The sequence below is a fragment of the Zophobas morio genome, unplaced genomic scaffold, assembly GCF_036711695.1.
Source record: "Zophobas morio isolate AGI-343-1 ecotype UQ-CSIRO unplaced genomic scaffold, CSIRO_AGI_Zmor_V1 ptg000010l, whole genome shotgun sequence".
NCBI lineage: Eukaryota > Metazoa > Arthropoda > Insecta > Coleoptera > Tenebrionidae > Zophobas > Zophobas morio.
This window is the reverse complement of record NW_026972115.1, coordinates 7,729,834-7,756,669: the sequence shown is the minus strand read 5'-3', so window position 1 is coordinate 7,756,669 and position 26,836 is coordinate 7,729,834. Positions and strand designations below refer to the sequence as shown.

General features: G+C 36.4%; 1 protein-coding gene and 1 long non-coding RNA gene across 3 annotated transcripts in view; one reads left to right on the top strand and one right to left on the bottom strand.

Moving 5' to 3' along the window:
* LOC135126384 (uncharacterized) overlaps nt 1–26,836 on the bottom strand; it is a 100,031-nt gene that overhangs the window by 62,926 nt on the left and 10,269 nt on the right. The window lies entirely within an intron of this gene.
* Nucleotides 990–8,746, top strand: LOC135126034 (uncharacterized). Of its 2 annotated transcripts, none has more exons than XR_010279993.1 (3): nt 990–1,238; nt 8,442–8,559; nt 8,653–8,746. It is a non-coding gene; the product is annotated as an uncharacterized LOC135126034 (long non-coding RNA). The 2 variants fall into 2 exon arrangements; XR_010279994.1 differs by lacking the exon at nt 990–1,238 and adding an exon at nt 8,290–8,376.

The following is a 26,836-nucleotide window of genomic DNA, read 5'->3' as shown; positions in this document are numbered from 1 at the left end:
TGGTAAAATTAAAATACCTACTTACATATTTACACAAACATAAGGAGAAATGTTTGAATTTTTTGGAGTAACTGTTCTTTATTTAAACCATTTTTTATCTAATGTATAAAATATATAAATATAAAATTCTGTTTACCAATTATTTTTTTTATTTGATACATTCTCTAAATGTTTCACTATTTTACAACAAAATGAACTTTAATAACTTTGTTGCTTTCCTTTTTGCAGAATTTTTGTCATTTTTATTCAACCAAAATTTAATGATTTCTACTTTGTTAATTAATTTCTATTTCTATATTTGCTTCAAAACCTCGTTACTTTTATTAATGATTTTTCTTTTCATCCTAGAAACCAAGAATTTAATTTAATTTTAAACCCTAGTCCGAGTAGACCCCATGTGACTATTGCCCCCCGTGGTGCGGGTTGGCGGACTTTATTTTATTATATACAACGCGATGACTTTTAATAGGCTGCTTAAGAGACATTTTTTTTCCTAGAATTTAGTACACGACCCCCGCATGCACCTAGTATGTCGTACCTATACATACTACGTCAAACACAACATTCTTCCACAATGTAGCAAATTAATTATCGTAGTTTAGTTGCATAATAAGCCAGAAAAAACTACAAACCAATCTGGGCTATTTTCGAGCCACCGGTAGCCAAAAAATCCGGCGGATTTATTACAGCTTCGCAAAAAATTCAACCGCAAACCCGAAACAGCCAATAATTACATAATTAACACTCATCTACATAAATTATACACAAGAACATAAGCCCCGAACGAATTTCCCCGTCGGAGCTCCGCTGCTCCCTGCCTCCGACCCCGCCGCCGCCCGCCGCCGCAAAAGCCGCCACAAACGTGCTAGTTGTCGTCACGTTTCGCAAAAGTCGTTTGGCAATTTAATAAAGGCACAATTCGGTTTGTGCGCCTCGGAACGTACGTTTTTCTCCTCCATGGCAAAGTCATATGCCACACATGGTGTTCTCGGTCGAGACGTGCGTGTCGTTTTGGTGAGGGTTGGGCGGGCCCCGGGCCCCGGCCCCACGCCGTTCCACCAATGGCCGATCTTGAACCCCTGCTGCCGCCGCACAACACTAAACACATTATTATTTTTTAGACATCTGTTAATCACCTGCTTCGGTGTGCCGCTGAGAGCTATTAAGGATGGACGGGGTCATGCACGAGGTTGGAGGAGAACCGGAGGACTCGGCCGAGGGGAAAAATCGCTTTATGGGTAAATATTGAATTAGCGGCGGCGATAATTGCGAAATTGGATTTTTTATTGGATGCTGCTGTCGTTTGATGATTGCAGTGGCAATGGGTTTTTTTCTTTTTATACGCCTAAAATCTTCGGGTCGATTGAAAGAACCTTTTGGAAGAATATGAAAGAACTTTGGACAACTGTGTGTTTTCTCTGAGAAATGCTCTGGAAAATCTTGGAAACCCTAGCATTTTGGTGACTCACAGTTTGTTTAACTTCAAATTCAGAAATTTTGCAAATGCTTCAAGTAATTTACAGAAATACAGTAAAATTAGTATAGTCGTCATACTTTCAAAAACTTTACAAGTTGCTCTGTCTCTTTAAGAGTGCCATAAACCACCCAAATTTTTTAATAATTCGTATAAATATGTGCCACTATACCTTCTATTTTTCCCGCTAAACTACGATACTTATTAAAATTTTTTACTCTAGATCTAAACACCAGTTTTCTGGCATTTGTGATTGATTATCAGGCCAAATCCTGATTCTTCTGACTCTAAAGAACATTTCTCCATTTTTTTTTTCTAACTGTTGTTTTTTATAAAACATTTTGATTCCTTCATTTCGTGTTTCACCTGCGTGTCATTTTGATATAATCGTCGACAGCTGTTTTTAATTCTTTTGCTCACCATACTTTACTTAAAAATATTTGATTATATGAAACGCGAAGGAAATGTTACAAGGGGACACTCATCTCGATTTTGGAATGTCTAGCCTCCATAAATTTTGAAAAAAATCCATTAATTGTGTGATTGCAATGTTAATGTAAGAGTTGGGCTCAATTTCAATGAGTTCTCTCAAAGAAATTATGCATTTTTAGAAATTATGCCACGTTCCAAAAAAATATTAAACATTTAAGTATAGGAATTAAGATACAAAATGGCTGCCGCTTTCCTGTGCTATCGGAGGAAAAAATAAAGGAGGAATTTTCCGGTAGATTCTAAATTCCCAAATTTACTTTATTCATTTAATATTGCTGTGAAATGTCTATGAAATTGCATAATTTCCAAAAAATTCTCAGCTTAATGAAGAACAAGGTCTACACTCCACCCAGATATAACATACACAAAAAAAATCAAGGCAGGTGAGCTGAGAATATGATGGCCGACTATTGCTTGCACTTAATCCGAGGAACACCACAAAAGGCCATCCATTAAAAACGCACTTGAACATGATGATGTGTAAAGTAATAATGCCGCCCTTGACGTAAAAATATGTGACTTTTTTATCTATTTTTGATTAGACAATTGCCATTAGATACTTCACAACTAAAAATTGTGTTTTATTTGAAACGAAAAAGAAAACTGAGTATAGATTAACTGAGTTTCCATTTTAATCCATTTTTGGGTAATGTTAAATAAAATGCTTATTCCAGCGAAAATCGCTTACCACCACTGACAGTCAAAAAGGTCGCAGTATTTTGGAAGTAATTTATCTTCTACCATAAAAGGTGAGAACACATTCATGAGAGGTCAATTTAATTATACTTTCAACAAAAATCTCACTAACGCATTCTTACTCCATTGTATTTTGTCTCTACTTTTTTTATTTTGTCCTGTTATTGGGGTTATACCTGTTGGGCAATAAAGGATTATTATTATTATTTACTTAATTTATTTTTTCTAAATTAGATACCTATTATTAAAACTTACTTTCAAACTTTCTACAACGGAGAATCTTTCCTTTAACTTTTCGTTGATTTTGATGATTTTAATTGCTTTGAAAAAAATTAACTAAAATGCGAATTGACTAAAAAAGAAAAAGATAATTTCATATTCATTTGAACATCTCTCTCGAAAAAAATTACTACTAAATTCAGATTTTTATGGCCAGTAGACTTTATTACCGTAGAACAAAAAATATAATTTATATATTTTTCAAGCAGCTAAAACTTTATTCCCATGGGTTTTGTGATTTTATCAGATCAATTTCGAACATCTGAATGAGAGCTTAGAAAAGTGCATCATCTGTACTGATTTAACTTTAGTTAAATGATGGCACATGATATTTTCATGTTGATTAATGCTTAAATAGAGATAAAAATCCCACATAAAATTGATAAAATTACATACTTACTTGTTTTCTCTAATAAAAAATAGCTTAGGAACAGCCATAGAATCCAGTGGCGCGTAAAGGGGGGGGGGGGGTGATCCGCCAATCAAATTGCAAAAACTTGAGATAATGAGGTCCACTAATATTAAGCCATTTAATCACCTGTTCACCGAAACTCTCATATTTTAAATAGCTGCCATCATTTTCTACACTGTAGCTTTCTAACAGTGCTTATGCGTTGTTAAAGATAGATACCTAGTTATCGACGTTTAAATCGACAAGATTCATTGCTATTCGTCTCAAAAATAGATTAGGTATTGTAACTACAAGGGCTTACATTTTGCCATTTTTTCTTAATATGGCTGGTCTTCTTTTCACAACGAGAAAGGTGAAATATGTTTAAATTTTTTTTATTAAAGTATTGATTTTTCAATTAAGCTCCACCCCTCGGTCTGACAACGAATGAAAAATTCATCACAATTGAGCTCGGGATGGATATGGGTGGAGCTTAATTTTTGGCTTGGTTTTTTCTTAATATTCTTTGAACGACACGATACTCATAAACATGTTTTTTACTTCTTATAGAGAAATAAGGATTTTGCAATTAAGGTCCTCCCCTTGGCTCACGCCGAATAAAAATATCATCACAACTGAAATAGGGCGGGTGGGCGGGGCTACATATTGCCTTTTTTCTTAGTATGTGTAGACTTATTTCGACAACAAAAAACTTAAAACATCTAAAATACTAAATTTTTGTAATAATCAACTTAAATCCTCCACTTTTCTTCGACAACACCTTTAAAAACGACAAAAATTGAACATCAAAGTTACTATGAACCCCAACTTGGCAACGTCAGCGGGAACATCAACTCCAACAGTAAGTTTATAAATCTCACTGCTAACGTCATCAAAAAAAGGATTATGGAATATTTTATTCCAAATCTGGCAAAAATCTAAATCTACAATGAATTTTCGTCAGAGGACAGTTCAGTGGACTGCATTGGAGCTTTTCAGATTCATCGGAAACTGGGGCTATTCTTTCCATTTTATCAATTGAAAAAGAGAGGAACGTAAATTTTGATAACGTCATAGAATATTTTGCCAAAATAAAGACCCATAATCACGTTTAGTGTTTGTTGTTTTATTATATGGGGGGGGGGGGTGTTGTTTGATAGAAAACCCGCCTTGATGCCAAAACACGCTACGCCGCCACTGATAGATTCATAACGAAAACCCGAAGAAATTCAAACAAAGTTGTTAGTGTACAGTTTACCAATTAATATATATATAATTATATATATGTTACTTTAAAGCGGCCATCTATGAATCTAGAAATATTTCTCAGTCTAAATATAATTTTTTTAAATTTGAACTAGCACTGAATACTTACTTACAATAAAAACCCAGGCCTGCAAAATGTAAATGTCAAAAACCTGTTTGTTTTAACAACTGCCTAGGTATTTGTTGTATTCCCAATTAATTACGAATATGAACTTAATTTTTTCTATCTCGTAAGGTTTAGATATTTGGGAAATAATACAAAAATCTAAAATTTAAGTAATATGAACAAAATAAAGAAAAATTAGATAAGTATTTATTTTGTATCTGCATTTTTTATGTAGGTATATATTAACAAAAATACTGTTGTCTACTTATTAAAAATCTTTGTGAATTCGTTGTCATTTCTCTTCAAAAGTTATGTTTAATCTTTTTCTCGTGAACTTTGTGTCGTAGGTACTCATCGTTATTACTTAAATTTGACACTATTTCTTCCTTTCTGACTTCCTCAATCATCTGACGGTCACCCTACAGTCCGGCGCGGATACAGGAACTCTTTTTCACATAACATGGGTGACATTTGGTTCTTTTGATTACACGTAGAGTGTATAGTAGAACCTCGATAATCCTAATTAAATGGAAAAAAGGTGTGTTCTGATTAACGATTTGTTCGGATCAGCAATTTTCCCAAAAAGGGAATTGAATAACAACTTCATACACAACTGAAAACAAACTTCAAGAAATAAACCTAAGTTTTATTAAACAAAAATTAAAGAATTCTTAAGCAACAATGGATAATAGATTCATTCTAAAAAATATTACTCCGTGACCATAAACCCGCTATCTTTTGCAATAAACACCCCAGGATCTATACCCTGAAATTTTTCAGAATTTTTAGATGAATTTTTGAAAAATGAAATGTTGTATTACCTCCATTATGCAAATTTCGACCCATTCTCGACGATTTTCGAAATTTAACTAGGTAACTATATTTTCTTGTAGATTTTGGACCTCAGAAGTCACTTCTGGCTTCATTTCTTCGATAACTTAAACCATTTTTCCAGAATCGTTTTCGACGATTTTCGAAATTTAACAAAATACTTTCTCTTTGTAGATTTCGGGTCTCCGATAGCTTCAACCGTTTTTCCAGAATTAGTTAATTAATTCAGTGCTTTGAAATACCGCAATTTTTAAAAATTTCAAAATATTCCATACAACATATGCAGAAAGATCTTGCGTCATTTTTGGAAGTAGATCAAGTTCAGATCGGATTGCAGAGTTTTTGTTCGGATTAAAGAGGCATCGACTTCAAATAGCCTCTGTTCGGATTACTGGATGTTGAGACAATCGTGAATTCGGATTATAGAGGTTATACTGTATTTAAAAAATGAAATATGATTTCAAAATTTTGAAATTGGTCAAAATAAAGTACCTCGGTCGTGTGTCCCCCCCTGGATCCGCGCCTGCCTACAGTGCACTTCAAATACATTATTCCATTTCAAACCCCCAAAAATCTACTATCGTATTTTTGCAACTTGATAACATAGTACTTACATGAAATTTTCTTTTGTTTTTTTTTAACTACGTGATGGAATTTTTTAAGTAGTTTTATGGTAATTAGCATGTGAAAATCGATCAAATTCATCTGTTTATTTTACGACAGGTTTTTCATCACAGACCTGATGTGTAATTATTACCTATAGTTGTGATCTGCATTCAAAGTTTAATTATTTCTCTTCAAAAAATATGAATACTAATTTTTTCAAAAGTTATTGCGCATATTTAATTCAATGGAATGATGGTAACAGTGAATTCATCTAAGCATATTCTTTGATGTATCGTGGAATAAAGTACTTTTATAGTAGATATATTGTTTCACTTCTCTAAAAAATGTATTTTGTTAAACAAACATTTCCATAACAAGTTATTTTCTGGTTGCTGATTTTTGATTCTTCCCATGTCGTGTATGTACCTACGTATTATCACCCGAAGATCTCTTTTTAATTACGACGTCGTCGGGCACCTGATCGCAATGAGAGCTTTCCATTTATCGCTCGAACGTCCGCAATATATTAAATATTCCTTTTTTGTCCTCTGCAAGTCAACAAGACGTTCCTGCGACACACTTCTTACGTCTTACGTAACCTACCTGCGAAAGTCGCCCGAATCTGAAACTAGGATCTAACCGGGCTATATAATTATGAAAATGGCCGGTGCTTATTTTTGACACCGCTCTGCGTTAGGAACGGGAGATAAGAGTAATGCAAGAACGCCATATTTGCATGCAGATTAGGCACTCGGGTTGGTTATGAATTATTTATTAGGGTGGGTCTTGACTGCTTCATCCTGACAAAGGACATAACGTATGGCCGCTGCCTTTTACTTTTTTCAATGCAGGGAAAATTATGCAATTTAGTGATTGCATGATGCGGACAAAACCAAAGCAACAAAGTAGCCGAGAAAATTAAATTAAGTGCTCCCAATTATCGAGAAAAGGTTGTTTTAGTGTGTTTTCAAAAAGTTATAACCAGCACCACACAGTAATGGAACAATAGTCATAAACGTGAAAACATTTACTGCAGAACCACACAAAAATGGACTTTTTCTTGTTAACAACACTGCTACAAGCAAAATTCGTTTCGCACTCTATCGGATCTATAAGCAAACATGCAAATCAAGCGTCCATAAAAGCATTATTTATGTACAACGATTGGTTTCAGCACGTTTCGACTTTCAGTGCGAGCCGTCGACTCTACCCGAGAGCCCGTAAGACCATATGCAATACTTATACCGCAACGCATAATTTTCATATTCACTCTACACGAAGTCAAATAGGTACTTACGACTGCACGCACAGTTAGGTGACAAAATAATGATAACTTGCCGGATATGTATGTCGTAATGGCCGGTTTCCATGTCGAAATTACTTGGCTTTTAATAAAGCGATTTTTTGTGTGTTATTTCGAGTGTCCGGGTAATTACACGGTGGCGCTTTGCCGAGCGCTTCCTCCGATTGTTCTAACACCCAGCTCCGAATAAACGTTGATTGTAATTTTTTCTGCATCTCTATAAGTAACTAAGTATAACAACTATGTTATCAAATGTGTGTTTAATTGTGTGTTTTCGGTCACAATGTAAGGTGTGAAATGGCAAAGCGGAGCGACGACGCGGCGGAGATAAGCCGATTTATCTCTTTGATGATGGTCCATCTCGATGAAGACGCGGCGTTACAAACAACACTAATCTCGATGCAGGCTGTTAACTGCTCCTCGACCAATAAGGACGCTCTGGCCACAATCACATATACATTCAACTTGGGTGGTCTGCGTTTTGTTTTACTTGTTCCGATGCCTCCTTTCGAGCTCGCCGAATTAAGCCGGTCGGGAACTAGCTATCTCTTACCTATCATCTCGCTCCTTTATGTTATACATCTAATTATGGTGTAGCGTGGACCAGAGGCGGCGCATGCGGCGAACGCCGGGTTGGTTACCATACGGACAGGATCGGGGTGTTTCAACCAACGCCGCCACTGGTGTTACCCACAGCGCGATGAAAACAATGACCGGTGTAATGTGTGGGGATTTTTACACATTCATAACAAAAATAAACCAGTCCCACTTCAAGCACGACCGGCTACTTAACAAGTTTTCAATAGCGCCTCGCTCGCCAACAATTAGCTATTGGCCTTCCATCATGCTTAGTTAATATAGTTTCTTAATTAACACTTTAACCGGAGCTTGTGTGATTTACAATTAACACGGAAGATGGAACGCCGAGATATGTGTGTTGGATTAATTGATGCTGTTAGGAGTGATTTAAATTTATAATTCGCCGTATTTTTTTCAGACGTCAGCTGTCACTTTTTGTTGGCTCGGAGATTGCTCTGCCTTTTTCTTCGTTTTCATAATATCCTCAGGTTCTGAGAATAATCAACAAGACGATGCAAGAAATAAAATGGACTGACGTATATTTAAATGCTTTTTTGATACGGCTAATATTTCCACTACAACATATCGACTCGAACTAATTTTATTAATTGTGGACAAATGACTTTCAGGTGGAAGAGTTTTTATGCGCGATTGTTCCAAGTGGCGTCAAAATTTTCAGAAGAAAACGATTTTTAATCCAGTGCTGGTCAGTAATTCTCGATAACGGGGTTTCCTTTCGAGTTCGTCATAGTGGGGTGCAATAAATCCACTGGAACACCTTTTCCATTGTAATAAAAATTATTCAATCCTGGACCTCCTCAATTTTTCTCCCTACGAATCCCCGACGGTTCGAATGTTTCGCTAGTGGCGAAAGCCCCCGTCGTTGCTCATCCCGACCGAGTATTGCCTCGTCAGTGCCCCTTAAAAGGCCATCCTGCAGCATGCAGCAGGCGAGACATGATTGATTGAAATAGGACGTCACGTGCACGAACAAACATATCGGCGGTCGGGTTAGCGACCTTGAGTTAATCAAGCGACCCATGATGGGGTTATGTACGAGGCAATCACGAGTGACAAGCAAGTGGCACCTGTCAAACAGTACCATTGTCGACGAGCCCAGCGCCATCATGGTCCGCCTAGACCGAAACTTGTTGATCTTTCAATCGCAGCCGACTTTTATATAATCGCAAACGCAAAATTATTTAAACATTGCTGATGCGATAAATCAATCGCAAATGGTAATTTATCGAATAAATATATCGGGAGCGCTTATCGACGTACTCGCACGGTGGCAGCGTCCGTTAAACGCTGTGCTTTTTGATTGATTTATTGACGACAATTTACGTGCGCTAATGGAATGTTGACGTATGCGACTCTACAATGCTGGGTGTTGATTTCGTCCGAAAGTAATTCAATTCGAGATAATCGCGCTCGGTTATTGGGTGATGGATGGATGGGTCGTTAAAAGGTCAATTGCTTGAGATATCGACCACGGCCGCTCCCAACAAATCCGCAGGCCGGGGGTCGCTGCGTGAACTGTCAAGTACAGATTCACGATTATTTGCAAGTTTTTCGGAAAGAGAGCGTCACAGTGAAACGGTAGCCTTCGTAGCCCATCACAGTTTTTTTTTCCTCCCCAGGTTGACTTCGAAGTTATAACAGAGTGCATTTGACGAATTGTTGATGTCATATTTCCTCGACGTTTCATGGCTCCTAGAATATGGAAAAGTAGATCTCCAGTTTTCGAGTGTTTGTTATATGTCTACCTCTCTAAAATATGCAAAATAATACATTTGTCTTATTATTATTGTCTTTAGCATTAGGTCTAGGCCATGGCTTGAAAAATACGTCGTCCCAATTCTTCCTTATTTCTAATTTTCTGTTGTCATTGGGTAATGTCTACACTTCCTACGCATTTTTCCACACGTTCCTTCAACGTTTATTTTTCATTAACTTGCACATTCATTCCATTTTCTTTCATGCAGTGGCTGCTCGTGACCTTTTGAAATGGGGGAACACAATTTTGTTGATGAGTTAAATATGTATGAAGATATAAAACAGGCAATTGATAGACGAAATTGTATGATGGAACTAAATACAAAAATACATTCAAGAAAATTAAAAAAGTTCAACTTCACTCGGGTAGTAGTCGCTGTTCGAGCAGAACCCAATTCCAGCTGAATACAACGACTAGACGCACGGTTTCCATGGCAACGGTGTAAACAAAACGTCTAAATGAGGTACGATTTAGTTTCCGCTTTTATCAGCACTTCAGCAACGTATCATATATCCAAGACATAACATCTTTAGATGTAAGTTTTGATACATTTTATACAAATGGAGCGAGATAAGACATTAGTTTTGATAATGATGATACAAATTACCAGATATTTTTTTAAATTATTGAAAATTACTATTTTGCTATGTCCAGTGCATTTGCAGACGTTGCAATTTTGGAGGGCACGTGCTCTTGCGCCCCCTGGCACCAGCCGCCCCTGCTTTTATGTGAGTTTTTCATACTGGATACTATTTCTCACGATTTAAATGTTTCCACTCTTTTCAAAGCAAAAGGCATTCCATCTTCTGTTATAATTGTATATTTTTTATTTCTTTTAAAATTCTGATCATTTCAGAACATGTACCTATTTGGTTTTACTGTGATTTATCATCAAATCTACCTTATCTGATGCTCTAACAAATACTTCTTGTTAAAATCACAACATCAATTGTCCCAAAATTCTTTCAAACTCTTTCAACACCAAATCACCAGTGGTGACAAAATATTTTCGACTTCTTCCTAAAATAATACACCAGGAGTTCCCAAAATTGTTTCAAAATTGTTTCTACACACGGAGCCCTCAAGATTCTATAAAATTTTATGAAAAGGAAGACACCAGGGGCACCCAAAATGAAATTTTTTCCAAAACAATACACCAGAGGCCTCTCCTAGATTGTTTCGGATTGCTTTAAAACCGAAACATTGGAAGCCTTCAGGATACTTTCAAATTTTTCCTAAAACAAAATACCAGAGACGCCCAAAGTGCTTTCCATAATTCTTTCTAAACCAACACACCAGGACACCAGGGTTTCGTCCAAAAAACACCGACACACATGGATTGTTTCAAATTCTTTAAAAACGAAAACACCAGAGGCTCCTAAAATGTTTTCAAACCGGCAGCATTTAATATTCTTTAAAATTTTTTATTCTTTGATTTGCCTTTTGAGTGCGTGTTTTACTACTGTTACGTTGAGGACACAAAAGGTTCCTGCGCACTCATTAAATCCGTTACCTTACTGTGCATACTATTTTACGAACAAAAACTAAATCGTCGACAATGATGTAAGCACACGTCCTCAAAACTACCTATAAAAGAGATTCAAAGAGGAACAACAACCATATTCAACGAACTCTAAAACGTAAAGGTTTATAAACTTCTTAGTGACGTATTACACAAAACCCAAGTTCATCATGCATATGTACATATTCGAAGACATTAACTTAAATGTTTTCACTTCGCTCTTTACAACCGCAAATTAAGCGCCAGAGTATTCACACCAGCACAGCTTTCCAGTTTAAACTATCAAGAAACGATTTACAAACATGAGTTCTTGAATTGCCCATCATCGACTGCCTTGCACAGAAACATTTTTCCAAAGCCGCCGGATTCCGACAACCTCCTCCGCCACTGCGTGAACCAACCGTAACCGCGCTTCAAGCTCTCGGCTCTCTCTCTTCTTTTATTCCCCCTCTCCCTCCTCTCCTCCAAAAAAACCCCAACACCTCCCGTAAGCCACACCACCTTGACACCTCACCCGGCCCCAATTATCCAATTTCCGATTCGGCGTACGATTTTCCCTCGTTACCCCAAGACGCAATAACCGGATGGATGTGACGGTCTCGAGTCAATTACGGTCGTCCAGGCCGTAATAAGCCTTGTCAAAATACTACTTAACAGCAATAAACCCGTTGCGAGCGATCGTCGACAGTTTATCGGCGCGGCGTGCACGAGCGCCGGCGGCGGCGAAGGGCGGCGCGGGGCGGCGAGCCTTCGAACCGGCAGTCATCTTGGCCGCAACGGCAGGATCGTGCCTTATCTCCGGCCATACGTAGCACCGCTCGCCATGAAAGAGATACGGATGAAAATATACGACGCAAACGGAAAGACCGAGGCGGCGGCGGCGGCGGCCATCGGATGCTCTAATTTTGCAGGTTATTGTGTAAACGGTTTTAAAACCTCCTGCAAATTCGGGGGGATAATGCGGCCGATTGTGTTTGACGGGGGCGGAGGGCGGCGGCCGAAGGCCGATAATTTGCATGCAGATGTGGGGGCGGCGATCTGGCCTGCGGGAAGTGGGAAAGCGGGGTTGGGGGAGGAGAGGAGGCGGTTTGGGGGATAGAAAAATTTGTCCTTTTTGAGTTGAACAATTTTGGCCTTCTAAAGTAGGTAGAGTACACATTTCTAGGGCTGTTGTTAATTAGAAGTATGAGAAATTTTTCTATAAAAATAAGTTTTTCTGTCTCACGAACTTCAATCATTTTAAAATAATTTTGACATGTTGTTTTTGATAAAAATGGATAAAATCTTGAAAACCCCCGGTGTTTTATTTTTGTGTTCTAAAAGAATTTGAATGAAAATTTTTGACAGAATTTAAAGAATCTCACTGTTACTGGCTAATTTTTGAAAAAATTTGAAATAATGTCAATTCTCAATTTTCCATTTAAAACATTGAAAAATTAAAGAAAATGAAAAGACGATACATATGAAAACATTGGTCCAAGGTAAATAGATAAATCCAGATTTTTTGAAAAATAATAAGATTTGATTTTGTGAATTTTATTTTTTATGATCACCCTTATAAATTGAAATAAAGATATATAACAGTATAATAACATTTATAAATTTCTCTATTTAGCATTCAAACGTCACTTGATTTTGACGTTTATAACGTCAAATTTCACATTGAGGTTATGTGACATAATATCTGAATTTATTTAAGATGTATCCTTAATTTTGCAATAATGTCATTCAGTATTCTTTAACAACAAACATAACTTTCGCCAGAATAAAATTATAATTTTTGCACAACAGACTTTCCATGAATTGTGACGAATTTCTAGTAAATTTCAAAAGAAGTTTTACCCCCTCTCCAACAGCTCCAAAAATCCTCCTAAGAACCCTAAAACAACTGCATAATTTCTACATTTTTTCAAAAAAAGTATCCCATCGACAAAATCGTCGTAATAATTTACGTCTCCCACCTGCGTCCCCGCCGCCGCCGCCGCACCCCGCCACTGGCGAAGCCTTAATAGCGGCCATCACTTCATTGTCAATACGCATTAAGGCGATCGCTGGCAAAGAAATATCCGCAATAACCCCGTCGATAACGATAATAATGACATCCTTAACAAAGTGGTGTGCACTTAAACCGCATAATGAGATGCCGCCTATTCCGCGAGATAATTCCCGAGAGAAAGAAAGAAGACGTAGCGCGCTGCTCTTGTCGGCATCTCCATAGAGGTTTGTTACGCGGCGCTCGTGAGCAGGCGAGTCGCTCACCTCGCGGACCACACACGTCGATATGGCCCCCGCTCCCCTACGTCCCGGTAGTACGAGGAGGCGCTCATAGGTGGCGCCAGATGCAGCAACCGGAGGGACTGGGTGTCGGAGTCCGACGGCAAAGCGATCCGGGTTTGAGTTGCTACCAAAATTACAGAAAAATCACGAGGAAATGCGAAGAAAACGCCGTAAAAATGAAAATTATCAAGTATACAGGGTGTTCAATCTACAACCTGTCTTTTACATTTTTCCGAATAGATTTGTAATATTTTATTTTACCACATAAGTGAATCTACAATTTTACGAAACTGTAGGTACTTCAAATTCAGTTAAATAAATTAACCGGTAGTTAATAAAAATTAATTTAATATTAAATTTAAGGAATTATATAAAAAAACAGATTTTTTTTTATGCACAGTTTCTGAGATAAACTGTCAAATATTTGTTGGCAATTTTGTTTAAACAACCCCTGTGAAATTAAAAACAACTGATGCTTTCTCACATCACAGTTCAAGTACGATTTGCTAAACAACACGTTTTGAAGGGGATGAACAGACAAATTTGTTTCAAATTTCAAAGTGCCTTGATACTTAAATTAAATTAGTTTGACACCCTCCGAAATTATTTGTTCACTAAAGAATAAATAGACGATAGACGGACTGAAACGCGAAACTTCCCTTTTTTTCATAATTTGTCAAAAAATCTCATTTTTATACTATATTTACTTTATTATTTTGAATATGATATCTGTTGAAACGGCGTTTAAATCTATTTGGTGATTAATTAGTTTATGATGGTTTTAAAATGGAAATTAATAGTTTTTGAAAGTCTCTGATAAATAAAAATGTTTGTACATTAAAATATGAAACAACTGTATCTTCTGTTGACACAATAATAATTAGAGTTAATTGTACCTAATCTCATTTCCATTATAGAAAAATTACAATTATTAATAAAATAAGAATTTCCAATTTTTTTCTGGAATGATGAAGAGAACAGAAAGACAGAAGGACAGAAAAGCAAAAGAACAAGGCACAATACAGAAAGACAGAAAGAAGAATACAGAAGGCTAGAAGGACAGAGAAGCCGAAAGAGACAGATGAATACCAATACCTACAGAAAAACATAAAAACAGAATTACCAAAAGACGGAAGAGCAGAACCAAGACAAAAGGACAATGGGGCAGAAGTATAGACTAATAAGCTAAGGTCAGCTAGTCGTTGTACTGAAACTTTTGTGTTAAACTTTCATAAGACTAACTATGGTACTTACTGTTGTATAATCGACAATATCCCTCGAGCAATTAATACCCTCGATGTAAATACAGATGTTATGCAGCTATCTTTAAGTTCTTTGGTTAGACAATTAAGAAGTTAATAATTAACAAAAACAGTATTGTTTTCATTTTTATCTTAAATCTATTAGGAATAGTGCTTTTTTTTCAAATTTTCACAATTGGATGTATTCTGTTTGACAATAAATATGATTATTATTATTATTATTATTAATAAAAGAACAGAAACAGAAAAGCTGAAAGAAGAAAGAATAAACTGACAAAACCACACAAGAACATAAGGACACAAGGATAAACGGACATAAGGATAGAGTCAGGACAGAGAACAAAAGAAAAAAAATTACAAAAATTTTACTTTACACAATTTTGTGATGACGTCATCAACATTTTTGCATAATTATATAAACTTGGATTTTTGCAGTGTAATACTAAAGATAACAGTATTGTATTCTCAAAATTTTCTGGGGAAATGGAGTGAGCCGTTCCTGATTTAATCAATAAAATAAATTAACTTATTCATTTTTTGGTGGAATTTATTCGGCAAAATTTTGAAATGATCATCAATTTTTTGGGGGATAAGTAAATATATTTTGATTAAAAATTCATCATGCTGGTCACAACTTTAAAACATCTGCAAAATTTCAAAGTATATTTCCAAGCATTCGGTTTTGCAGATTCAAAATTAAATTGCAAAATGTTGTTTTATAATTTTGATTTTTTTTTTCAAAAAATCTGGACGTTTTAGGTAAAAATTCAACACGGCGTCATAAACTACATGTGTAGGACTATGTTATTTTATACAATTTAATAGTTATTTACTAGGTACAATTTTGAAGCGACGTCATCACATTATTGGTATGAACGATTAGACAAAGTTTGGTTAGTGGTTTACCATCTACATGATATTCATAATACACTTATAAAATTTAACAATCGATCCAGTAGTTTCGAAGATTATCTATCTAATAAAAATCCGTGTCATGAAAGGTCGGGAAAACGTAAAAGTAGAGAGTCGGTCGACGGACTCGATTACAATACTTGCGAAGAACAAAGGGGCTCAGAAATAAAGAATAGAACAGAAGGACAGAAGAATATAAGGATACAAAAACAGTATAGAATGGCACAAAAAAGAAATCCAGAAAATAAATCAAACAAATCAAACAAAGAGGCAGAAAGACAGACAAAAAACGTCGTAGACTACTAAAGAACAGTAGAAAATCAAGACAAACGATAAATCAACCGACAGGGAGATGATAGAGAAACCGGAGCAAGAAATCGATGTATTCTACGAAGTTATTTTCATTTTTCATCTCCTTTCAACACAGTTACCGAAAATTTCAAGTGTGACCCAAAACTATTTTTCCGTAAGTACGTAATTAAAGAAACAATGTATAAAAAAGGAAAAATATGGAAACAAAGAACGTATTATGCAAAAGTACAAAGCCAAAATTAAATAATCTCAGGGTTAGATTAAGTTCAAAGATCGGCTTGGGCGATAATTCCCTGTTAAGATTTCTTCGCGATTATGTCCAGAGGTTTTATAAACTCTTATCGCGATTAACTGATGTTTTTTGATATTTTGAGGTACAAAGGTTTTGATTGTTTTAAGATAATTGATAAGAATTAACTAATCAGTCTCCACCAATATAAATTTTATAATACAATTTTTTAACGTCACACAGTTAATTCTATTTTATGATTATCAAATTCTTTTAAATTCTAGCTAGAATAAACTTCTCTTTCCAAAGTAACTAAGGTGAGAGCACGATCGTTTAAGCCAGAATGTTGAAATAAGTGTTACGATTTTGTCCAGTTTCATTGTGTTCCTGTTCCGGTTAGGGAGAAAAGAATTTTTAACTTTTACTTGAGTAATATAATGTAGAACACATAAAACGCAGTCTTAAACAAAGTTTTAAAAATAACTCTCAACCTAAAAAGTACTTTTACTAGCAAAAAAGGTGTCAAAAAAACGCATTCAAATTTTAATTTCGTATTTTCAAAATTTTGAGAAAATCAGCATAACCTGATACAGTCGGTTTTTTTTTTTAGCAAGGTCATAACATATTAAAGCCTTAACAAACATAACTTCGAATGTTTTACTTAGCTTACACTAAACTCAAACAATTTTTTTTTATTACGACGCAATTTTACCTTACGGTGGTGGCGTTTTAATTTTCCCATTTCTGGAACTGTGGAAAAACCACCACAGGTAATAAATCTCGAAAGTTTCGGGTCATTCTAAAAAACTCCAATCAAACACAATAAAATATTGTCCACCGATTATTTACACCGTGGACATAAATTTAAAGCACCTTTTATCGGCAGTTAATGAGGCATTTCTGGGAATTGTGTTTTTGCCGCCGAACTTTTTACCCACAGCAGATAGATACTTCTGTTATTAACAACATTAATAGAGCACTGCAGAGTAAATTGTTACTGTGGAATAGATCCGCTGACAAAGCGTGAAAAATGTGTTGGAATTTTGATAGGACGCCGATGCTAATTTGACACATTACATTTGGTCGAGCGACCAGTCGAGCTGAAACTCCAAAAAAAAAAAACAATTTCAGAAGCGCATTATTCGCGAACCGATATTAAAAAATACCACTTCTGCACTATCTGTGTCAAACGTTTTGACGCTTCCGTTTCGTTTTACGTGTTCATTTTGCCGTCGTGTTCGTCAAAAAGAAATATCACCTCGAGATCTCGACGCGTTTTAAAATTAGGATGATGGCGTTCGGCTACTTTACATATCAGCTTTCAAAAATGTCAAGAGTATACATTTGAATTAATCACACCGCTTAATGGTAATTTAAAGCACCTGCTTTTGAAACGAGTAGACTAGAAATAATAATTTGTGCGTTTTAAAGACTAGGTGAAAATGTTTGACTCTGTAGGTCGATCGAAACCGGCGATATGGCGATTATTTATTTCTGCACGTAGAGGTTTATTATGTCAGACTAATGGTGGTAAATTAACGCAAATAGGAGTAATAATGAGCTGCCTGAGGGGGCGATAATTTTTAACAAACGTTCTGCTCGCTTTTCCAATTAAAATGATTGCGTTTGGGAGATTTTTAACTAATAATAATAAATGCGGGTTCTAGCAGTAAGAAAAGTACTACCTGGGAAAATCACATTACCACGGTTTAACTAAAATAGATCTTACAGACACCTGAGGGTGTTAAAGTTCTAAAGATTTTGATAATTTTAAAATTGAAAGATTTCAAGTTTTTAAATATTCTCAAAGTTACAGATTTACAGAGAATCCAGAAGTCCTTCAGTTTCATGGCATCCTAGAGATCTTAGAGAATACCTATAAAAATTGTCATTATTTCAAAATTTCCAAAGATTCTTTATATCTTTTAGACCCTAAAGCTCTTGGAGATTTTTGACATAAATATAGGTAAACCCTAGAAATGTGTGACGATCCTGTTGATCTCAAAAATTCTGATTCTGATGGGAACATCTTACAGATATTAAACATATCGACATGACTAAAATTTTAAAGATTCCGAAGATCTTGAAGCTTTCGAAAATTTTTGAAGATTCTTGAGACACACATAAATGTTATAAATTTTAAAACACTAGAGATTCTAGAAATCATGATAACCGTTAACTGTTTGTCCGTAATTGGATAATTGCTGACCAACTTACACAGTGATAATAATAATATATCACAGACCTCCCCGCGCCCCCCCTAAAATCCGTTCCAAGCTCCAAGTCCATCAAACAAGACACACTTCACGACCCTCCAATAAACTTCTCATTTTCCGCATGCCTCCGACGAATTTCCCGTCAAATTCCACATTTTCATCAAAACGCAAATAATCACCCCTCCCTCCCCCGAGCGCGTGTTTTCAATATAAACCCCTGTTTGCGTTCCCATCGATCCATGTCTTTTCTGAGCCCGTACACTTTGATTTTATTTACAAGTGATGTAGAAAATTGAATTCCGCACCCTCGCTTACAAGGTGTAAGATTCCACCCCACCAATCAATCGATAACAATATCACCGTATCCAGGGGTGGATAGGGGCCAATCTCGCGTGGAAGCGTTATGGCAAAAACTCAATTCGCTTAAAACTAAAGAGTGAGCAAGCGTTTCGGTTAATCGGATGGAGGACGCGGGAGGGTTGATCATTTTATGGGTAATTTCGGGCGGCGGGCTCTTATAGCTTGATTCCGGGAAAAGCCGAGCGCTCAAAGTGGCCGGAGAGTTAATTAAAAGTGCGATATGTCGGAAAAAGCGGCGGTTGGATTGAAAAACGCGTAAACAATATAAGTCGGGCAAATCCGTGGTGGCTTTCTCCGGTCGCCTCTTCGGCGTGAATTTTTCCAGACGAGCGGCGATTCCTTTTACGGGTTAATTTACGATTGGTTCGCAATTAAACAGTGCAGGCATCTAAAGGCGTGTGTGCATGATGCTATGCGGATGGAGCGGCTGGTCATCTTCGGTCGAACAAATCCAAAACGAAAATTTTCTTTCATGTCGCTTGGTATGTGGAGAAAATGCAGGAAGAAGTCGCCTTCGGTGTTGCCGAGGTCACCGCAGGTATTCAGGTGACGGAATTTTCATTACGCGGGATAAATTAGCAATAATTTATGAGGTACGTACCGATAAACGTCCGACTTAATATAGATTTAAATTGGTGTTTATTTTTATACGAGGATCTCATATTTACCTTCGCGCTATTTATTGTTTTAGATTACGTTACTATTCGATGGGTGTTAATAATTCACGGATACGGGTGACCCAATGAAATAAGGTTAAGTCATTCTTGAATCTGGACGTATGAGTGTATTATTAACAATTAACCCCGGAGAAGAACACGCGATCGGAAAACGAAACGTGTTCTACCAGACAACTCTGCTTGTTTTGTTCCAATTTTAGAAAACTCTATAAAAGAACACGGCACGATGTTATTTTCGTGTAAGCCGGCTTTTGACACTTTTTTACGAAACGAGAACACGTAGGTATACGCGTACACGTTGCGTATACCTTGAAAATAGGTCATTTACGAACTCGATGTGGTGGAATTTCACAGGTTTTTCAGCGAATCGTTACTATTTTTTGATGCGCTTTCAAAGCTTAGATATATTTCGTTTGTACTTTGTTACTAATGCCAGTTTCAAAATCCATTTATTTTTCACTCTATACTTTTATGTTTTTTTGACGTTTCATGACCCTCTCCAGTTTGCGTCTGTCTCTCCGCTGTCTGTGTCGATTTTTGTTGGACAGATAACCTCCGAAACTATTATGTCAATTGTTGTCAAATTTTATAGGTATGTGTAGGGGAAGGGGGCCTAAAGCGGGCATAGAGCCTAAAGCGGGCACTCTCTTTAGTTTTGGCGTTTCAAAAGATGGTGCGCCCTAACCGCGCGGACATAGTGCATCCCCCCCGCATACTTCACATCAGTCGCCCGAGCCTCCTGAGAGTACCCAATTATGTGCTGTAATAAATAAATAATTTTCACATGATTTTGAAAAATATTGCAAAGTGTGTCACATCTGTTTTTTCTATGTTTGTGATTTTTAAGCTAAGAATGAAATTCGTTAATCAATTTGTGTTTATTCGGCCACCATAAGGTAGCAGTTAACTGCCACTTGTCGCATCATTTTGAGTTTAGATGTTGTTTGCAATTTTAATTGTCGAAATGGGCAAAGCGGGCAGGGCAAAGCGGGCACTTGTCCGGTTTGTCCTTCTAGTGTATTTACTAAATATCTATAGTTGTTTCGAAAAGAAGAACAAAGGCAATGTGGAGTCTGTGAAACAAATTATAAAAGAGGAACTTGCTGAAGATAAAACGAAGTCTAAGAAGTGAAAAAACCAAAAAGAAAAATACGAGATATATCGCTTTAAAAAAATTATATTTCGAATTACCAAACGTCACTCCAGGGGACCTTCATATTTATATTCATATCTAGTCTACAGTTTTTACAAAAAAAAAAATTATAAAGTTGAGCAACTTTTACATCACACTTTAATCGGCACATTGATGCATTTTTTGACGAAGTGCTGAAGAGGTTTGCATTTTGAGATAGAAGGTCCTCTGGGGAAAAGTGTCAGCTTTCTTTTGATACCATTTATAATCCTAAAAAAATCCATGACTGAGGTAAATAACTCTCGAAAAGTCAAAATCTATTAAAATGAGCTTACTTAACTTCTGGTTTGGTTGCAGACTTTCAGTATTTCTAAAATGCAATTCCGGAAACCCCGACAATGTTTTCAATGTATTTAGTATAGAGCGAAACCGAACCAGACCCCAACCTTAACCATTGCCTGGTTTGCCCTAGTTGAATGCCCGCTTTAGGCCTCCCCGTAGGGCAAAGCGGGCAGTTGTAAAGATTTAGTTATCTGCTTCTAACTTTTTTTTTAATAAACTTTCTTCAATTTTAGTTATGCATCATTGAAAAGGGTTAAATCAAGCATTATAATATAAAAATTTAAAGGATCTAGATTATCCATAAACTACTTTTTTTAATATTTTTCCTTATGGTGCCCGCTTTGGGCCCTCTTCCCCTACCTATTAGGAATATCGTGTAGATCGTAAAATGTTAACTAAAATTTATTTAATTATCCTTTGCAAGAATTTGATGACATTTAGAAAGTGTCGAAAATGCTTGAAGTGTCTATAGAGTGTATATATTTTTACAGCCACTAAAGTATCTAGAGTGTTTAAAATGTTTTGAGTATGTAAAATAAATTAATTGTCTAGGGTTTCTAGATTGTCCGACTTACCTAAGTTCTTAGAGTCTATCTAAAGTAATTAATTGATTAAAATGCGCGAAATCACAAAATCGTGCATAAAGTATTTATACTGTCTATAGTTTATTTTTTTAAGAACGTGAACAAAATTATCCAACATAATATATCTATATACAAACTAACGGTGATGTTGATTATAACGGGTGTTCATCGGAAAAATCATTCAAAGTAGGCGTTGGCATTTCATTTGACACAAACGGCACGTCTGCTCTTACAACATCCATTTGGCAGAAACATAACCTGTTATATGTTACCTATGTGTTATAAGAATAGACATATCCTTTGTGTCAAATGGAATTCCAACGTCTACTCTGAGTGAACTTTCAATTGAACACCCTTTATTTTCAATTAGAATAAAACGTGTACCTACTTAATCCAAGATTACAATACATATTAAAAACAAATGAACCAAAAAATTTTAGGTTAACAATAATGTGACGCTTTATGAAATCACCGTTTTGGGCAAACGTCAATGTTGACGTTATTTTTTTTTTTTTTACAAAACCTACATTGATTCAAAATTGTTTAGAACATACGAAAATCGTCGAATTAACTGTGAAATGTTATTTTGGGTAAGAGTGAATATTTCCACCCCCCACAAAAATGAACTATATATGTAGGTATAGAGTGTTCAAAAAGTCAAGAATGTATGTAGAACTATTATTTTGTTTAGGGTGCTATAGAATCCTCCAAAGTTTTAACGTTGGTACCTAAAGTGTCTAAAGTAGGTATGTAGAGTTTCTAAGGTGTACAGGCTGTTTAAATAATAATATGTTTTTTTAATTTTTCTGCAATAAGCTAATGCCTGTTAGACGTTGAAATATTTTGAAACTTTAAAAATATTCTGTCATCCGATAACCTGCCTTTGAAGTAAGTATTTTGAGAATCTCAGGGATTTGAGAGAATCTCGATGACCACTTGTGTTTTGATTTTGAAATAATTTAAAAAATCTTGCCCTCTTGGGTTTTGTTTTTGAAATATGTAGTTTCAAAGAAATTCGCCCGTTTTTGAAAAAATCTTGGGGATTCTTTGCTTTGTTTTTTAATTAATTTGAAAGATTCTCGAGGACCCTTTGTGCCAGGTTTTTGAAGTAGGTCATAGTTTTAAAGATTCTTGGGGATCCCTTGTGTCTGGCTTTTAAAGTAGGTATAAGTAGTTTAAAAGAATCTCAAGTACTCCTTTTGTTTTGTTTTTGAAGAGTAGTTTGAAAGAATCTTTGGGATCCCTTGTCTTGTTTTTGAAGTAATGTGAAAGACTCTCTCGAATCCCTCATGTTTTGTTCTTTGTAGTAATTTGAACAAATTTCGAGGACCCTTGTCTTTGTTTTTGAATTAATTTGAAAGAATCTTGAGGACAGATCACTTGTGTTTTGTTTTTGAAGTAGTTTAAAAGAACCTCGGGATCCCTTGTTTTATTTTTGAAGTAATTGGAAAGAATCTCAGGAATCTCTGTGTTTTTTCTAAGTAGGTACATAGTTTGAATTTCAAGGATCCCTTTCTTGTCTTTGCAATAATTTGAAAGATTCTCGGGGATCCCTTGTGTTTTATTTTTGAAGTAGTTTCAAAGAATCCCGGGGACCTTTTGTGTTTGATTTTTGACGTAGTTTGAAAGAATCTCGAGGACTACTTTTGTTTTGTTCTTGAAGAGTAGTTTGAAAGAATCTTTGGGATCCCTTGTCTTGTGTTTAAAGTAATTTGAAAGAATCTAGGGGATACCTTGTGTTTTGTTTTTGAGGTAGTTTGAAAGAATCTTGGGCACGGCCGCTTCCGTTTTATTTTATTTTTGAAGTAAGTAATTGGAAAGAATCTCAGGAACTTTTTGTGTTCTTTCTTTGAATACATAGTTTGAATTTCAAGCATCCCTTTCTTGTCTTTGCACTAATTTGAAAGATTCTGGGGAATCCCTTGTGTCTGGTTTTTGAATTAATTTGAAATAATCTCGGGGGCCTTTTGTGTTTGGGATTTGAAGTAGTTTGAAAGAATTTTTTCAATCCCTTGTCTTGTTTTTGAAGTAATTTGAAAGATCCTCGTGGACCTCTCGTGTTTTGTTTTTGAAGTACATAATTTAAAAGAATCTCGGGGACTCCTTGTGTTTTGTTTTTGAAGTAGTTCGAAAGAATCTTGGGGACACACCACTTGTGTTTTGTTTTTGAAGCAATTTGAAAGAATCTCGGGGACTCCATGTGTCGTGTTTTTGAAGTAATTTCAAAGAATTTCTAGTTCCGTGATCAAGGGCGGAAAAAATTTCGCTTGAAGGGCCGAAATTTTACGTGACGGACTTTACGCCAATCAGACGTCGTTAAAAGCTTTTTACATACCTACGTGATTAATTAATCTCAGTTAAAATATTGTATAAACTATCCCTTTAGCGTCTCTATATAAAATTTGGATTTGGACACCAGCGTTCTGGTGTACCACGGTTACTGCAAAATTCCCAACTTTCAGATGGTACCATCCTCCCCTGTTGGTACATCGGATTTTTCAACCATCAACTACTACATTTTCAGTAATTTTCTGTAGACCATTGGTACTTTTATAATTACTTAATTACCTTAGAAAATAAAGGTCTGACATAGGTTTAATTACCTTTTTCCACGCTGTACCTATGCGAAATCTTTCCATTTTAAATTATTTCCAAAAACCTTCTAATTTTGTACTTATTTTCTGCCACAAACCTGAGAAAATAATTCAAGCCCACTTTAACGAGACCCCGGATCCAGATCTCGCTCGAAGTTATTTAGTGCCATAATTTTTGGACCAAACACGATCTATACTTCATCGATTGCGCATCACCGCCGCCACACTAATTAATTATCAGCTCCCGCCACTCCGCTATAGAGATATCACTATGAATAGCCCCGGACTGAATAGAGGCCTCACTCCATTCAACCTTAACTCATCCAAGAAGCAATGGTTTCATGTTTAGCCACGTCCTCGCTTCATTAATCCGCCTTTATCTTGGCCCCACGGAATGGTCACTTGGCGACGTCGTTTCGTATTTGTGGTAAAGGTCAACAGCACGCTCGACTGACAACTCTGAATGAATCCTTCTGTCACCGAGGGTCCAAATGACAATGCGACATTGTAGGAGATAGCGCGTCCGAGGGCCCACCTGAGTCGACCAGATTTACGACAAGCCACAATCGCGACTTTTTCCTTTAAATGTGATGCCGATTTCGAAAAAGTGGTGTTTGGCTGTTGCCGGAATCGGTTATGGGTGACACAATCGACACATAAATTCGACCGCAACACGATATTTGATCTTTCGCTGGGATTCAATTTGCGGCGATGGTTTTAAACGGGGGAGGTCGGCGCCAGGGTGAAAGTTTCTGAAATTTTGTTTCAGAGTTCGAGGACAAGTGAACGAGGTTTGTGACATCTGGTCTAGTTTAAGCGAAAAAGTTGAAGATGAAGGTGTTAACAACTGGTGTTTTGAGTAAAAATAAATAAAAATGCTTTAACAGAAATATCCCAGATGGATTTAATGGGTTCCGGAGCGAATTTAAACAAGATATTACTTGTTGGTTTCAATTCGATCGCTCCGAAAGCTCTGACAGGAAAAGAATGTTTATCCTATCCGTCTTGTCAAAGAGAATGCTAGGTCATCCGTTCATGCTGAATCACTCACAATTTAACTTATCATAAATTTAAAATATTTATCTAACAGCGTGATATTTAAATACAATAATTATTGTCCGACGTTGTGTCACGTATTCTGTTATTCGAACTACACGATTGGAATTTATATCGAAAATTCCTTTCAAGGTAAAAATTTGAAATTGAAATGTCAAAATTTTAAAAGCGGAGTTACTTCCATGCGCAAAACGTCGCCTTCACAAAGACCAACAACAGAAATGAGGTAATATTTATAAAATACAATCTTGATATTTCAGCTTTTTTTAACTTTTCGGTGCTTCGTATGGAAATTCGCCAAAACTGAACAGTTATGAATGTCACTAAGCTTAACAAATTCAGTGACCTCTATCACGCCAACTCCAAAACTGGTAGAACATTTAAATATTTTTCTTCCTTTCGTACTCATTTGAATTTTATGTTTATAGAATTCCCACCGTAAATAATCTTCACACTTTCAGGAATTTATTGACGAAATCCCGTTCTGTGGCCATTATCGGCGACGTTAACAAAATCGTCTTCTCGCCTCTGCCGACCAGTTCTCGGCAATTATCTTCGCGAAACAACGAAAGCTCGCACAGGGGCGGACTCGCCAATTTCAAAAAAAAAAAATCTCACTCAGACACCCCTTCTCCGACCGATGAAGATTTCCGGCCGTTTTTTCTCTCCACTCCGATGGGAATCGCAGCCCTACGTGCGCTGTCATGGATGCTTTATAGCCCTCGTTTAATTGTTTTACCTCCAAACGGAGAATTGTTTTGGTCCGTACCTTCGACAACAGTTTTATTGCTCGGCCTTTTGTCACCCATGCAAAGAATGCCTTTGTAAACCTCAAGGCACACATAAAATTCGCCATAGATTGTAAATCTCGTCCGGCGTTGACACGGAAAAAAATCCCTTTCATTGAGTCGAGGTACCTAGACGAGCTCCGTATTTCGACGTCGAAGTATGCCTATATCCGGCGGATTGCTTCGCTAAATAAGCCGTTTAGACACAGTGTGTCAAGGATTTCCTAGAGTCCTTCGACGCGCTCAATACGACCCGGTTATTTTCAGGGACCTGTTTGCTTTGGCGCTTTTTGTTTGTTATTGTCCGATTTTCCACGCTTGCGAATGCACAGGTAAGTGCTGGGAATTGGATGGTGTGACTAAACGCCGGAATAAATTAACGACGTGTGTTTTTGTTGCAAGTTAAATATTTTCGAGTGTTTTGACAGGTAGGTGGGGCCGTTAGACACGGGTGGCGTGGGGTACATTCAGCATTCAGCGTTCCGGGAATCTTTAAATGTTGTACTTAGTGTAAAAAAACACTTCACAATATAATTATTTAGTTTTCAAAGATCGCGAAGCGCTTTTGCCTAAAGTCAAAAAGCATTTGTGACTTTTAAACCGAAAGAATGATGACTAGGTATTTAGGCTAGAAAAAGTAAATCTGATGAATGCTAACTATCGAGATCTCGCAAAAATTATCAAATTGGTTTTAAAGAACAATAAAAATCTTCGGAGAAAAGAAATGGCTACCTATTGGTTTTATACATGACTTGATAATGCTTTAATTTCAC